Source organism: Crocodylus siamensis, chromosome 4, assembly GCF_052110815.1.
Source record: "Crocodylus siamensis isolate JL-2025a chromosome 4, ASM5211081v1, whole genome shotgun sequence".
In the NCBI taxonomy this organism is placed as follows: Eukaryota; Metazoa; Chordata; order Crocodylia; family Crocodylidae; genus Crocodylus; species Crocodylus siamensis.
This window is the reverse complement of record NC_143398.1, coordinates 90,705,949-90,722,907: the sequence shown is the minus strand read 5'-3', so window position 1 is coordinate 90,722,907 and position 16,959 is coordinate 90,705,949. Positions and strand designations below refer to the sequence as shown.

At 47.6% G+C, this 16,959-nt stretch overlaps 1 protein-coding gene across 5 annotated transcripts in view; it reads right to left on the bottom strand.

Annotated features, from left to right (window-relative positions):
• The window catches only part of ANKS1B (ankyrin repeat and sterile alpha motif domain containing 1B), an 845,363-nt gene that overhangs the window by 127,865 nt on the left and 700,539 nt on the right, over positions 1 to 16,959 (bottom strand). The window contains exon 1 of one of the 5 annotated variants that reach the window (XM_090042853.1): positions 6,164 to 6,355. The exons of 3 other annotated variants lie outside the window; for them this stretch is intronic. The gene's annotated coding sequence lies outside the window, so the exon portion shown is untranslated. Of the gene's footprint in view, positions 1 to 5,992; positions 6,078 to 6,163; positions 6,356 to 16,959 lie in introns of those variants that run through there. One more of the 5 variants, XM_090042854.1, reaches the window with a different exon arrangement.

Below are 16,959 nucleotides of genomic sequence, written 5' to 3'. Positions count from 1 at the left end.
ATGAACACTGCAACTGACTTCATATTTCCATATATTCAGGATAATTACATTCACTCATTTCTTTGCCTCACTGTTATATTTATTCAGTGAATTCTGCAATCATTCATAGTTCTCAGAAAGAAAAACATATATAAGCAGAAGAACACCTTCTCTTTGTTCTTTGGTGCTGAGATATAGTTCTCATTGAAATCGTTGACAAAACTTCTACTGACCTCAGTCAAACCAGGACTGGATCCTAACTAATATGTGCCAGTACCGGACTACATGAAGGGTCCAATCCTACACTGCAGTCAGTGGGACCACTTATGAAAGTATGGGGTTAAAGCAGGAGTTGGAAATATAAGGCTTGTGGGCCAGATTCAGTCTGCAGAGCCACTGGTTTTGATCTGCTCAACCAAAAAGTTTTCCTCTGTCTGTACCAGTACCGGGGCTGGGTACCTGGAAGCTACACTCACATCACCGCCACTTCTCCCCGCTCCCTAGTCCTGGCTGCACCATGGGCACAGCTTCTAGCTGTAAGGAACTGAGCTAGGGTTGGGCATCCTCCACCTGAGCCAAAGGTGCGCAGGGAGAGGAGACAGTAATGCAGATACAGCTTTCAGCTCCCAGCCACAGTGTAGCTCCCCACCAACTGGACACTGCACTTGTGCTGCAGCCAGGGAGTGGGAGGCTGGAAAGAAGCAGCAGCAGCAGCAGCAGCAGCAGCATGGGTGTAGTTTCTGGCCCCAGGGTAGTTCCCCGCCAGCTGGAAGCTGTGCTTATGCTCTAGCCAGAGAGTGGTAGGGGGTGGGAAAGTGGTACTGAAACTGCTCCCAGCTGCCTGGCCCTAGCATGGACTCAGGCAAATCCCCCTCGCTGCTGATGCACCACCAAACCGACCCCATCCACGCTGGACTGAAGCAGGATTGTTATGGCCCATGGCCTGGAAAGGTTGTCAGCCTCCAGATGACAGGAACAACTACCAAACTAAGAGTCAAGCAAGTAAAGGGATCACATTTCTACTGTACCTAAATTTATTTAAATATTTCTAATCTTACTTTCCTCTGATACTTAAACTGTTCTATTCTGTGCATGAACACACATGCCCCTTTGCCCCCCCCCCCCATATGGCCTGGGTAAAGCATTTGAACATGTGAACAATGAGAACAATGAGCTGACTCCTGCAGTCAAACAGACTTCTTATGACTTCATTTGTTACCACAACTACAACCACTACAGCAAAACACCACCCCATAGCATGGCCTTTAATATTCCAGAAAACAGCAGAACCCGTAAGTTCCTTGATGACTGCCACTTTCAGTCAGAGTGAGGAAGAAGATGACCAATTTACACAGTAGGTCAGGGTTTCCGAAGTACCTGGAGAAACCTGGGCAAAGACGTGTATCTTGCAGTAGTTTCGTAATAAGTCCAAGCTTCTTTTTAAACATACTTCTGAAAACAGCACATTCCAGTAGCACAAGCCTGCTAGAGAACATGCTTCTAGTTCCACAGCCCTCAGCCTCACCTGACAGGTAGTGATTTCTAGCTCTGCAGATAAGCATACATTAGATTGTTCATTTGGGGATAGTAAGTTGGTCATAAAGGTAACCTGAGCCTAGTAATATACAGCTTTGAATATTACATAACCATCTTGACTTTCACATAGCTGAGCAGCACATGGTGCCTATATTTGCATCTTTTCACTATGTGATTTCATTGGACTATTCCAAAGACAGTGAATGGTTTTCTGTACTGGCTGGAATTTCCATTTGGCTTTCACAAAGAGTCGAACTAGCCTTCAGCTTGACAGGCTTGCTAAGACATCATTAGAAACATAGGGACTTAACTAAAGTCTGCATGTGAAAAGAGAAGGCAAAATGTGGCCAGTCACAGAGTGGAAGCCAATACCTGTCGTTAACATATAACATTGAAAGACGCAATCAGGTTGTTTTCATGATCGAGCAGGCCAAGTCCTAAATTCAGTGTGGCCTTTCTTGGTAGTCCTCAGTTGTCAGTTCCTCAAAGTGCTGTGGGGTTTTTTTTAATTATCTCTTTTTCATTCTGGCTGAGTTGCAACCATCCAGATCTCAATTGCTGTGTATCTGGCAATGTTCGTATCTTAGATAATAAGAAATACAAAGTGGGTATCATCAATGCATAGATTATCCTGCAGTCCATATCTTCATGTGATTTCTTCAGAGGTGTCGCAGATGTGGAATGACAAGATAAAATGATTGGTTTTTAACCTCACAGCTGAAAGCCCTGGGAGAATCTGCAGAATCTGCAGCAGTCAGACAGTCATCCCCCAACTCTGAGGGAGGAGCAGACAGAAATGAACAGAACTATTCTATTCTGCCTTCAAGTGCTGAGTGTTACAGTTGAATAAGAAATGTCTCATTACTAATGGTGCCAAAGATTGTTAAAGATGGGTAAGCATTACAGATGGTTTGCCTTTTCCTATTGCCTGTGCTGTGACCAGTCTTTTGATGGTGATCTGTATTTTTGGAATTGCCCTACTATCACCTTCTCAATGCTCCTTCTCAGAAAGAGGAGGCGAGTCCTCCAGGACATTGTTATCCAAACTTGGTTTATTTGACAGAGGCCGGACAATAGCTTCTTTGATGGTAGCCAATGTGCCTCACGGCCAGCCAGGAGTTATCATGAAGTCACACACATTGCTTTCAATGTTGTGAAGTTCTTCACCTGGGACAATCTTTTTGAGGGATGACATTTTGGGTGGTTCCTTCCAGTCTGATCCCATTATCCTGAATCTCATGAGGGTGATACGAATCCACCCAATCTTTTTGTGAAGAAAATTAAAAGCTTCACGCACTGCAAAAGAGATGCTTCTTAGAAATTCCGTAATCCAGATGATGCAAAGGCAGAAGATAGCAGGGGTCTTCATCTTCCCATCCAGACTGCTAAACAGCACGGTAAGAACCCTTTATGTCAGAGATAGATTAATCATTGGACTTCTCCCAACTCCCCAGTGTCTTTGCCACTTCCTCATTTGTTACAGGTAATCAGTAAACCAAGGTGACCTATGAAGGCGGTGCAAACAGAAGGGAGCATGCTGGTGGTTGTATAGAGCTGAATTATTGATGTGACATACCAGACCATCTGTACTGGAATGAAGAAGAAAATACTACTTTCTCAGTGTACTTGAAAATGAATAGATGTAATAAATTTATGTAAATATACCATATTTATACTTTTTCTTCTCAGTTGAAAAGGGAAGACTTGGTGAATGCAATCTGGTGAAGATAACAATCAGCCAATGAGAGCGGTGTGTTTTCTCCAGCTCTTGCTATTATCTTGCCAAAAATTAGCCTCAGGAATAACTCTGTCAATGCTTAGAACCAGAGACTGTTGTAGACAAGATGTGGCATGAGGACCAATAGCTCTTAAACTGATAGCTCTTACACTTGCTGCTATCGTCTGTATCGAGGGATGAATTGTGTTAGCTTGTAAGACTTGGCAAACTGGTACAATTTTTCTGGAGGTGTCATTTGTTTGTCACATCCAACTTTCATTTTTAAAATGCACGCTTTCCATGTCATACAGTTGTGAAGACTACTGTCAAAATAGGACCCAAACATAAGCCAGTATTGTCCAGTCAGTCTTCAATCAGCTTGAAGCAACAGCTCTAAGAGGTGCGAACTACCCGTTTCATCATTCCCTCACACTTATCCCAAATTCAGCCTCTGGCCTGCTTACAATCCTGTCTCTCAGGATCAGAAGGACTTTATTAGCAAGCCCAAGGCTTGGTAACATCTGAGTTAATTCAGAGAAATGTGAAAGTTCATACTGGTGAAGAATGAAATTCATGATACCCATCATTACCGTATGACATAGAAATCCATAATCAGGTTGTTTTTCAAATTTCTCTTGTTCACTGATTAAACAAAATGAAATCTATACCACCCACTGTGTTCAAAAAACTTAAAAGAAAGGACACAAATGCAAAATAAAAACTTCCAGAACTAAAAACTGATTAATAATGATGCATTCTTGGAACTTAAGTGAAATTGTGATGGAGTAGGGCCAACCCTAAATCCAACGTGGCCTTTCAGTGGCCTTTCCTGGAGATCCTCAGTTGCAGAACGCCTACCCAAAGGTGATTTGCTTTGGTCCTTCTACAGCTGGATTCAGGAGAAGTCACTAATTTAATCTGTAGCTTCCTGTCTTGTTTCTCCAACTCCACCTGTCTTAACTTTTTGTATTCCTCCCTTCTTCTAAATAGTTTGAAAACTCAGTTAACAGTGGGGTTTTTTTCAAATTTCTTCAAGAGGAAAAACCAAGCCGTTACCAGTCTAAATTTCATATATACTGCACTTCACTTAAATGCCTTGCTGTAATTGTCTATAAATGGATAAACAGAAAAACAGTATGTTTCTAAACTACATTTTTATGGCTATGCTTGTCTCTGTATGCTACCCACCACATTTCCTTTCTTTAAACAAAAAAAATAAGTAGGAGATCAGTGGTACTTGGGCTGACGGGGCACTTTTTCTGTTGCTATATCTGGTAACTTTTGTGGTCCTATCCTGCAATAATCTGAACAGATTACTAACATCTAAAACTGATGGGATTGTGTGCCATGCTTATGGTACATCTGTAAGTGACTTCAGGTCCACGGCCTTTGTGAGTTACAAACACATATCAAAGAGAAAAGATCCATTACCGAACAAGTGTCAAATTACTACACCAAAATTCATCAGCTAAAATAACTGAGTCTCCATTCTTTTTATAGTGTCGTTAAAACATTTATGATACCATCAGAATGGAGTTTTATAAGGTCGTGGTAATTACACATTGCAGGATCAAGTCTTCCTGCTTGGAAAATGAACATCCACTTATTTTACATAAACGCTCCGAATTTGTATTCACATTGATTTACAAAAGGAAACCATTATTCTTTGACAACATTCTGTTCCAGTGACCTTCTCCCTTCAGCAGATTATTAGATTTTATTATTTATTACATCCAGGGTAGCACATAAATAAGCAGATTTTCAATACGGTTTCAGAGGAGCACTTACTCTCTTGCCATGTCAAGGTCTACTTTGAAACTAGTTTGTGGCTCATTAACACAACAGATTAGAATGACTCCCAAGGAGCCATTATGATAGGTTGTCAGTAATCCTGCCAAAGCTGGACATCATTCACGGCTCCTCTCGTTAACGCTGCCGCTGGCCAGAGCGCGGCGGACTAAATCTTGAATTCACGTACGTGGGCACACATTGCCACCAATCCGTCACTTTGCATACCCATAGAAAAGTGGAGCAGGGCTTTGCCAGGCACATGGCAATTCACAGTAGTCCACATGCTAAAAAAATCCTCAAAGAAAAATGTGACTGCACATGTCCCGGCAAGCAGCATTCTCCGCAACCCTGGAAATAAGCTGGAGTATCTCTCTTTCTTCATCCCCCTCCCCGGGCTCTGACAGTCAGCACCACCGGCACAACAGCCCTTGGTACATCCAGCTCGTATTATCCAATTCTTTTTTTTTTTTTTTTGCAAAGGAAAACCTCAGCCAGTGGCGACCGCACCTGCATGCTATTCCAGCCTGTACAACATCCCCCTTCCTTCCCTTCTTCACACCGCAGGGCTCAGCCGACCGCCTTCCACCGGCTCAAAAAAACAAAAAAAGAAAGAAAAAGGACAAAAAAGGGGGACCCCGCTCGCCAAGTTTGAGCCCGGAGCCGATGAGGCCCAGCGAGGCAGAGGTTTGGCAGGCGAGGGGCTGGCCTGGAGCTGCTGAGAGCACTTGAGAGGGGACGTGCCCCCCCCCCCCAAAAAAAAGATTAATCATTGCTTAAAAATACACGGAGAGAAAACAAGCCCCCCAGCGCCTCGCGCCCGCCAACTCCCGGGGCGCCAGCACCGGCTCCATCAAGTACCTCACACGAGACCGGCCCCCCCCGCCGCATTCCTGCAGACGGACCCCGCGGGGGCGGCGCGTCCCCCCCACCCCGCACGGAGACTGCGGCCCTCGGGGGCCCCGCTCTCACCTCGCGCCGCGGCGGGGGCTGCGGCTCAGCCCGCTCCTTTGTGCACCGCGCTGTGCCCGGCGCAGCGGGCGAGGCGAGGCGAGCGCCCCCCGCCCCCTCCCCGCGCAGCCGGCACCGCCCCTCACCCGCCCCGCCCCGCCCCGGGGCCCCGGCCGGGCTCCCCACACTCACCGCGCCGCTCCGGGGCCCGGCGCCGCGCTGGCTGCTGCGGGCGGGGAGCTGCCGAGCTGCCGCTGCGCGTCCCCCCTGCCCCCGCGCCTCGCATCCTCCGTTACTATGGATATCGTCTGTGTGGCTCCTCCGCGCCCACCCGCGCACGCGGGGGGGGCGCCGAGGAGCGGGCGCCCACGAGCGGCCCCGCCAGCTCCCCCGCGCTGCCGCCCGCCTCCCAGGGGCCACGGCTGGCGCGTCCCAACCCCCCGCGGCTCCCGTCGGCCGACGAACAGCTTCGGTTTGGCGGCTTCCCTCCCCAAGCTCAAATTCCAGAGGTGAGCAGCCCCCGGGGGCTGCTGCCGCCTCCCCTCCTGGCTGCAGCCCCGGGAAGGTCAGGCCCCGGGGCTGCGACTTGACCCATTACCCCCCATCTGGCCGAAGGGTGAATCTGGTACTGGCTTCATCATCCGTCTATGTGGCTCTGCCACCCTCCCTTCCCCCCTCCCAGGCCAAATCCAAGCAGCATTGGCATTGCACATGCACCCCCTGAGCCTGGCAGTGCATCCCCTGCAAAGAACCCACACGGGCAGTGGCACCTGCGGGCAGTCCTACTCACCACCGCCGCCCTCCCCCCACATCTGCAGGCACTCCCCCATCACCGGTGGCCACCGCACCAACACTGCCAGCAGCACCTGCCGGTGGTCCCCAACTGCTGGTCAGCGCTTACCACCCCCCACCGCTGACAGCACCATGGCCACCTGCGGGAGCTCACCGCTTGCCACTGCCATGCTCCCGCCTAGCGTTCCCTCTAAGCTGCATGGCAAGCGTGGCCATGCACGAGCACCTGGCAGCATGGCACGGGCGCACCTGTGTGGCCACGCACACAGCACAGCTCTTAGAGGGAACCCTGCTCCCACTGGCAACAGCACCGCCACCTGCAGGAGCTTGCCATGTCCCCCCAGCCTCCAGGGGCACACGGTGTTCATGCCAGGCAGGCATTCATGTCCAAGCTCCAGGCCTGGAGGCTCTCAGGTTCAGAAGCCCCCTGCCTCCGTACCTAAGGGCAGACCTGCACTTTCAGTTGCCCCTGGTAGCTCTTATCTCCCCCCCACCCTAAAGAAGGAGTGAGCCAGGTTATCATTCAAGTCCAAACAACCACAGGCTAGGAGCAGAATTTGGTCAAGTCAAATACCCAGGGGTACTGGGGTGAGTGAAGTGACCTCCCCTGTTGTTATTTTAGTAACAAGGACATTATTTTTGTACAATCCCAACAGATCACTAGGTCTACTCTGGGACCTACTGGTTTAGATGATTTAGGCCCTGCTATTGCAATTGCTTGCATGTATCCTCAATAGGTTCCTTCCCTAGCTTCTGATTTTTACATGTTCTGCTTAAATACATCACCAGTCTGATTAAGCAATGAAAGCGACTTTATTTATTTTGCCCCATAGCCTCAGTTTCTACACATCCTTTTATCACCCCACCAATGCTCAGCATGATTTCAGCTTCTGGAAAAAAGAAGAGACAAGGATGGGAATGGGGGGAATAATAGAGATGTTGCAGATCCGGACAGGGATTTGGTGACAACAGTATAATCAATTTTTCAAAGCATCTACATTTAAGCTAGCACACCGAGTTTCTCACTTCAGAAGCAGTAACTTCCCTTACAAATTAAAATAAAGAAAAAAGTAATGTGCTGACCCTTTCATTTTGAGTGTGCAATCTTCTGTGCTTGCACCAAATTGCAAGCACAAATAATGTGTATGTAAAATTATGATGAGTCCTGCTTGGGCCTCTTTTGAAAATTTGTCTCTAAAGCCTTAATTATGTCTTAAGCCAAAGCTAAGCTGAAACATTCTGAAAAGTGCCCTAACACAAACAGTACATGTTTATGATCATAAAACACTTCATTATTCTGTTAATATCAATAAACCTGTTTATCATGCAGCCCATTCTCATACTCCCTTCACCAAAAAAACAAAACACCACCATAATAAGTAAACATAACTGATTAGTTAAGTGACATGTAATGATTAATTAGCTGAACAACATTTGGGGAAGAGATACAAAACACTATAATATTGACTCTGAACATAGTAACACATATATGACTAATGTGAACACAGTAACTTTTATTATAAACCATTTCCTTATTTACTCAAGTATAAGACAACCCTTAATATAAGATGACCCCCCCCCCAATAATTAGATGGTATATTTGGAAAATGTATACATTTTTATAATTTCCCAGGTATAGAATCTAATTTATTGGCAGTTTGTCCAGGATTTATCCCCCTCCCACCGTTACAGCAGTTTATGCCAGGGGTTTTCAACTCCCAACTCCTGTGCCAGATCCAAACCCTAGCACCTTGTCTGTGGGGAGCACCATGGGCCATGCTAGATCTGGCATGAAGGATGGCATAGGGCCTGATCCTGGCATGTGGGGCTGGGCAGAAGTGGTGCTGGTGGCACCACCTACAGAGCCGATCCCCACCTATGGGACCAGGTGGAGGAAGCAGGAGCCCTGGAGCCTGATCCTCATATGCAAGGCCAGGCGGAGGCAGCATGCGGTCCTGGAACCCTGACTGCAGCACACAGGCCTGGACATAAGCAGTACAGGGTCTTGGGACCTTGATCGCAGCAGGCAGGACCAGATGGAGGTGGTGTGGGGTCAGGGGCCAAAGATCTCAGCACATGGGACCAGATAGGCACAGCACAGTCCAGATCTAGGCATACAGGCCTGATCCTGGGGTATGGGGCAGCCCATCTGGCCCATGGAGCAGCCCTGCACCACCCATTTGGCCCATGAAGCCAAAAGGTTGAGCGCCACTGGTATACACCAAAGAAAAGGTAGGTAACCATATTCTGCATCAGCTGGAATCTATGCATTGCTGTCACATTCATTTTCAGATACAGCTCCAACCTGGCTTAATGTGCTGCGGCAGGGCTGGCTAGGGCATGAAGGTGCTTGGGGGAAGGGGGAGGCTAGCTGGCAGGAAGCACCCTTATGCCCCAGCCACCTCCATCAGTTTCACTGCATGTAACTATGCCATTGTAGGAGTTTACTGTGGCCTAAAAGCACCGCACATGTAGACAGTGACTGATGCTTTACTGTAGAGCCAGTTAGTCAACTGCACAGTAAAGCATCTCATGTAGATGCCCAGTGAGTCCAGGACCCTGGGATTTCACACCATTTGGGCAAGTAAGGCACACACAATTTCTGCAGATGGTAGGGAGTAGTGCATTAACTGTAGCCGCCTTTCAATCACCATTACTTTGGTCTTATCTAGATTGTGCCATAGCCTCTTTATCCAAAAGCTGATCTCTTGTATACATTCAAATGTTTTAAAAGTGGTTTGCAGAAGTGCTGAATGACTTATAAATTATGGTTGTCTACATACAGTTGGCTCTTAAGGACTGGAGTGGTGGGGCAGGGGAGGGGAAGAGCAGGAGGTGAGGGGGAAAGGGACCCACATTTCAGACTGTGGTTTCAGGGGATTGGCTGCTCTGATTGCCTCACTCAGCCCATCTGGGCTGGGCTTGCTGCAGGTAGTGCTTGTTCAGGGGATGACTTGCTTTGATGTCTTGATGGGGACCGGCTGGGTCCATGGTTCTGGCCCGGCCTTATTATAAAGCCTATAAAAATGTTTGGATTGGTAGATGGAGTAATTGACATAAAACTACCTGCCCATAAGTTGTATCTACTGTAGTTCATTTGTGAACCAGGACCATCTTAACTGGTGTTGGTGCGAAAAAGTGATTTTGATGACCAGGATGTGGATGACAGTGGGTTTCAAGTGATTGTGTTGGCATACTAACTCATCATCATCTTGGCCTTATATTTCAGTCTCCTAGATAGAGTTGAAATCCTAAGGTTCAGAAGTTTTCAAAAACAGACTGGCTATGGTTGTTTGCAATCTGGGAAAAAAGGAATAAAGACTTTCATCTTCACATGAACTAGGTGATGTCTCAAACTATGAGCATGGTGTGTTCATTATAGTTTCATAGTTTCTAGGGTTGGAAGGGACCTGAGCAGATCATCTAGTCCGACCCCTGCCATGGCAGGAAAGAGTACTGGGGTCAAATGACCCCAGCAAGATGTTCATCTAACCTCCTCTTAAACACCCCCAGGGTAGGAGTCTGCACCACTTCTCTTGGAAGTTGGTTCCAGACCCTAGCCGCCCTGACCGTGAAGTAGCGCCTCCTGATATCTAACCTAAACCTACCCTCTGCCATCTTGTGACCGTTATTCCTGGTCACTCCTGGTGGTGCTCAGGGGAACAGTGCCTCCCCCAATGCCTGCTGATCCCCCCTGACTAGTTTATAACAGGCCACAAGATCTCCCCTCAGCCTTCACTTTTGGAGGCTGAACAGGTTCAGGTCCCATAGCCTCTCCTCATAGGGCCTGCCCTGTAGTCCCCTGATCATAAGAGTGGCCCTCTTCTGGACCCTCTCCATGCTGTCCACATCCCTCGAAGTGTGGCGCCCAGAACTGGACTGGGAGAGGATCACCTCTTTGGACCTGCTCAAGATGCATCTGTAGATGCATGCCAAGGTGCGGTTGGCCTTCCTAACTGCCTCCCAACACTGCCGGCCCATGTTCATCTTGGAGTCAATGATGACCCCCAGATCCCTTTCCGCCTCCGTGCTGACAAGAGGGGAGTTCCCTAACCTGTAGGTCTCCATTGTTCTGTAGGTCTCCATTATGTCTCCATTGTTCACTGAAGATTTGCCTGGCAATGCATGTTGGTCTAGAGCAGTGGTTCTTAACTGTCATAGATTTCATAGACATCAGGGCTGGAAGGGACCTCGAGAGAGCATCGAGTCCAGCCGCCTGCCCAAAGGGCAGGAAGTCAGCTGGGGTCATAGGATCCCAGCAAGATAAGCATCCAATCTACTCTTGAAGGTGTTCAATGTAGGTGCTTGAACCACCTCCACTGGCAGATCGTTCCAGACCTTGGGGACTCAGACAGTAAAGAAATTCTTCCTTATGTCCAGCCCGAAGCGGTCTTGCAGGAGTTTGTGACCGTTCGACCTAGTCATCCCTTGGGGCGCTCTGGTGAACAAACGTTCCCCCAGATTCTGGTGGTCACCCCTGATAAACTTATAGGTGGCCATCAGATCACCCCTGAGCCTACGCTTTTCCAGGATAAAGAGTCCCATGTCTCTCAGCCTATCATCGTAAGATCTGTTTTCCTGACCTCTGATCATGCGTGTGGCTCTCCTCTGGACTCTCTCAAGCTTCTCCACATCCTTTTTGAATTGTGGAGCCCAAAACTGGATGCAGTACTCCAGCTGTGGCCTCACCAAGGCCGAGTACAAGGGGAGAATGACGTCCCGGGATTTGCTTGAGAAGCATCTATGGATGCAAGCCAGCATTTTGGTCGCTTTACTAGCCGCAGCATCGCATTGCAGGCTCATGTTCATCTTGTGGTCAATGATGACCCCCAAGTCTCTTTCTTCTGTAGTGCTATCCAACGTAGCACTGCCAAGCCTATAAGGATGCTGCAGGTTTTTCCTCCCAAGGTGGAGAACCTTGCATTTTTTGGTGTTAAACACCATCAGGTTCTCGTCTGCCCATTTGCTGAGCTTGTCCAGGTCAGCCTGGATCACCCGCCTATCTTCTGGCATGGATGCTTTGCCCCAAAGTTTCGTGTCATCTGCAAACTTGGCCAGTCCACTCCTGACTCCAATGTCCACATCATTAATGAAGATATTGAACAGTATGGGTCCCAGGACAGAGCCTTGAGGGACCCCACTGGTCACAGGGCACCACGATGAGTGACTGCCATCAATTACAACCCTCTGGGTCCAACCACGGAGCCAATTTCCCAGCCAGCAGATCGTGGTGGAGCCAAGGCCACAACTGGCCAGTTTGGCCAAGAGGTGATCATGGGATACCAGATCAAAAGCTTTTTTGAAGTCAAGATATATGACATCAATCTCATCTCCCTCGTCTAGGTGATAGGTCACCTGGTCGTAGAAGGAAATGAGATTGGTCAAACAAGACCTACCCGCAACAAACCCGTGCTGGCTATCTCTTAGGATGTTAGCCTGGGCCAGTCCATCAAGGATGGCCTCCTTAATAAACTTTTCTAAGACCTTCCCCAGGATAGAATTCAGGCTGACAGGCCTATAGTTAGCCAGATCCACTCTCCTCCCTTTCTTGAAGATCGGCACCACATTGGCCTTCTTCCAGTCTTCGGGCACTACACCAGAACACCAGGAGTTTTCAAAGATCCGTGCCAGGGGCTGGGCTATGACGCTTACCAGCTCCTTGAGTATCCTGGGGTGCAGATTGTCAGGGCCGGCTGACTTGAAGGTATCCAGCTTCTCAAGATGTTCCTTCACGAGGTCAGCATTTATGGAGGGTAGGGGATCCCCATCATCCGGATCTCCCTGTCCCATAGCAGGCATGGGCGTCCCGTGGGACTGATGAAAGACTGACGCAAAGTACCAATTTAATAGGCTGGCTTTTTCCTGGGCATCAGTTGTCAGTTGCCCCATCTGGTTTAGCAGGGGTCCATCGTTGCCCTTGCTTTTCCTCCGTCTCCCCACATATCTGAAAAAGGACTTTTTGTTGTCCTTGATGCTTGAAGCTAGTTGGAGTTCAGTTGCAGCCTTGGCTTTCCTGGTTTGGTCCCTGCAGGACCGGACCAGCGCAGAATAACCCTCCTTGGAGATGAATCCCGTCCTCCATCCTTTGTAGGCTTTCCTTTTTAGCCGCAGGAGGTCCGCTAGGTCCCTGGAGAGCCAGGAGGGCTGCTGTGCCTTCTTGCTGCCTTTCTTCCGTGTTGGAATAGATTTGGCTTGTGCATTGAGGATTGCTTCCTTGAGAAGCAACCACTCTTCTTGAACTCCCATCTCCCTGGGGTCATGGTCCCTAAAGGCCTGACCAACAAGCCTCTTGATCTTGTCAAAGTCGGCTTTTCTGAAGTCAAGGACTTCTGTGTTGCTGACTGACTTGCCAGCTTTAAAGCGGATGGTGAAGGTGATCAGCTTGTGGTCACTGTCACACAGCTTCCCATCGATGACTAGGTCGCCGATTAGGTCGTCCCCCGTAGCCAGTACCAGGTCGAGCAGCGCTTTGCCTCTCGTTGGCCCATAGACTTCTTGAGTCAGGTAGAGGTCATCCATGCACGAGAGGAAGCTTTGCGATCGCTTGGATTTTGCTAAGTGATCTTCCCACGAGATGTCTGGGTAATTGAAGTCACCCATGACAACCAAGGTCCTGGAGCAAGCGGCCTCAGTCAGTTCCCGGGCGAACTCCTGGTCAAGCTCAGGACTTTGAGTGGGAGGTCTGTAGTAGACTCCCACCGTTGTGTCCCCTGTGCCATATTCCCCACGAATTTTTACCCAGAGGGTCTCTAGCTGTCTATGCCGGTCGCCAACATCAGCTTGCAGGGACATGTAGCTTTCCTTCACATAGAGAGCTACACCCCCGCTCCTTTTGTCAACACGATCCCTCCTGTACAGGGTATAGCCCTCTATACCCGTGGTCCAGTCATGGGTGGAGTCCCACCAGGTCTCCGTTATCCCAGTGACGTCATAATTCTTTGCACTGAGCAGGAGGATGGGCTCCTCCTGCTTGTTGCCCAGGCTCCTGGCATTAGTGTACAGGCAGGCAAGTGTCCCCTTGGGGGCTCTTGCCTTGCCCACAGATTGTGCCAGGGCTGGGGCAGGGGTGGGCTCCCTTAACTGCCTTGGTCTGCTGGCTTTGCAAGGGTTGCTCAGCAGGCCAGCAGTGGCAGTGGTCCCCCCATCCCCCAACTGGCTTAGTTTAAAGCCCGGTGGAGCAGGTCAGCCAGCCTGGCTGAGAAGAGCCTCCTCCCCAGGGGGGAGAGGTGGAGGCCATCTCTTCCCAGCAGCTCGCTGCCTCTCTCGCCAAAGAGCGGGCTGTGGTCATGGAAGCCAAAGCCTTCTCGATGATACTAGCTCCGCAGTCTTTGGTTCACTGCGTGGATCCTCCTCTCCCTCCTTAAGACACTCCTCCTTACACTAAATGAACAGCTCAGAAATTGCCAACTCTAAGCTTTCACTCATTTTTTGACTATAGAAAAATAATAGGGCAATGCTTCTGTTGCAAGAACAAAAGAATATATTAATTATATTTTTAAAGTAATTTGAAGCATTTTTCCAGTAAATCTTCTCTACATTATTACAATGTTCTGAACGTTCAATGAACTTTCTGTAAGTTTGAATGTTTTGAATCTTTTTCCTTTTTCACACCTGAAAAGGTTAGCTTATGGTCACATGACTCCTGGTTAAAGATTAACACTCCCAGTTTGGGCTTGACTAGTGACATGAGTACCACTATTGATCTAGTATCTGGACGTTCAATGAAAGCTAAAATTAATCCTTGGTGGGAAGAACCCCTGGACAGCTCTCTGTAGAGTGGAATAGAAGAGCAAGATAAAACAATTTAAAATAAGATTTAAAGGGTTTGCTCCTAATATTCTTGCTCAGGCAAACTCACATGGACTTCAAAGAGCATTTCATCTGAATTAAGACTGCACAGTTGGGTCCCAAACTGAAGGTGATATGAATGATCAAGGCTGTAATAATCATCAGAGATTTAAGTAAAAGTCTTTACTGATATTTATTTACTGAACATTGAGAGATTACAAAAACAACAGATGAATTACTTGAATGAAAATAATCTTACTATTAAAAAGAACTACTTATTTATATTTGCACACAATGAAAGAACGAAATTCTAGAGCAGTGAGAGGCCACCAGATTTGAAACAGCAGCACAGTCTGAGCAGGAGATACTTAACTCCTACTGAATGGGAGATCAGATGTGAGTAGTAAGATTCAAGTCACTCTTCTTTATTGGTATATCTGCTTTTTTGTTGTTATTGGATGATATTTTTTCTTTACATTTTCCTTGAATATAGGAACAGAATGAGCTGAGCCTACTTTGCTGACCTTACAAGTTATTCCTTCACTGCTAGATCGTGTAGTTGCCACTGGAGAGAGCATTTTGATGTGGACATTAGATGACTGAGTACAAACAACCATTTTACGTTTTTGATCAAGAAAAGTGTGTATAATATGAGATGTGTATGAATAAGGGCTGTCTGAATTAACAAAGAGAGGCACATTTAAATTAGATGCCTTCTGAAAGGCTCCAGTGCACCCTCTCCTCAAAAGTAGATTGTCTCCCTAGAAAAGAGAGCAACAAGGTTTAGTGGTAAGATTAACTGGGGGCATGTAATTGGGCTAAGGACAGAAGTTACATATAAACTGGTTTAAGTGATCTGAAACTGGTTTAAACCTGTAACAGAATAGAAGTTTAGTACACATAAACCAGTTTCAAAGTGGGTGAAACTGGTTTAAGATAAACCTGGCTGAACGTAGTATCAGACTTAACTGATTTAGATCAAACTGGTTTATGAAACTTCTGTCCCAAACCTCTTCTTGGTTCAAGTTAAATCAGAGTGCTCCAGTATACCAGGACATTTTGCAGCCCTGGTATACTTGGCTGGGCTGTCTGTTCCAGAGAGCAGGGCTGGCCCTGCCCCTCTGATCTGTAGCTGGACCAGTGAGAGGGCAGGCTCACTGGCCCCCTCCAGGCAAACCCCAGCTGGCGGCTAGGGTCAGGGAGGATAGTTAAATTTCCCTTCCCCACAGTACAGAGCTGCCCTGCCCTGCTAAACTCACTGCTGGCTGTGACTGTGGACTACAAATCCTCAAGGCATCTGGAAGCAGGAAAAGGAAGTGTTGAGCAACCCTGCAGAGTCCTGCTACTGTAATTGTGGACTGCAAATCCCAGAGACCTTGGGAGCAGCAGGAAGAGGAAGCAAACACACAGCCCATGCTGGCTACATGCCAGAAAGCCATGGTTTAGTGCCCCCTGGCTTCTGTCTTGAGCCACTGCAGGCATGTGGCTGCATTTCCTGGATCAAACATGAATGTCTGTTCATTTGCTTATTGATTCAATCTTTGCAGCTTCGACTAACCTGCAAAGACTGAATCAATTCAGCCCTTGGGCTTTTTGACTGTCTGTACTTAGCCTTAATGTAAAGTAATAAACTCTGGCACTTATTGCTCCAGAGTTTATTATTTCCAGGTGCAGCATTTGAGTGTGTGCCCAGGACTGCAGCACACTGAGCCAGGTCATAGCTGCCCCACCTGGCACAGGGCTCTGGGGGTCAGCCTGCAAGCCTGGGGCTGCTCCCCCAGTTCAGAGTGCTTGCTTAAAACAGGAAAGCAGGAAACATATTTACATTCAGACAATAACCTGTGGCGATCATCCAACCATATTTATCTATTAACTCTATTAAATTAGAAGAAAGGACCAAATGTAGTGAATGTTATCATCTTGTTAATAGTAGATGCTTAGATATAAGAACAAAGTAACAACCCAGTGTAAGTAAGGTTTGCAGGATATGAATCCCAATTAAGTGACACCTTCCAGGTTTGCAAGAATCTGGTCTGATCCAGTTATGAAGGTTCCAATGAAACAAATACGAAAGTGATTCTCCTTCTGCCTTAAAGGAGGGTGTTTGTAGCTGAAAGCTTGCAAAGAACAATTTTTCCAACTGTTTAGTTGGTCTAATAAAAGATCTCACATTTACCCAAAGAACTTTGTCTGCCAGTGAAACAAAGACATTTAAATAAAGCCAATCAGGGATCTTTGATTAGAATATTAAAATCTTGTTTGCCAGCCACCCATAAATAGGGAATGTAACTGGAAGGGATTGGGAAGGTAACTCTTCACACCTGTGGACCTGCTGCGCATACCAAGATGCTTGCTTAATGGAACATTAAAGAAGGATTTCCCCCCTCCTGCTGTGAAGAAGCAGGATG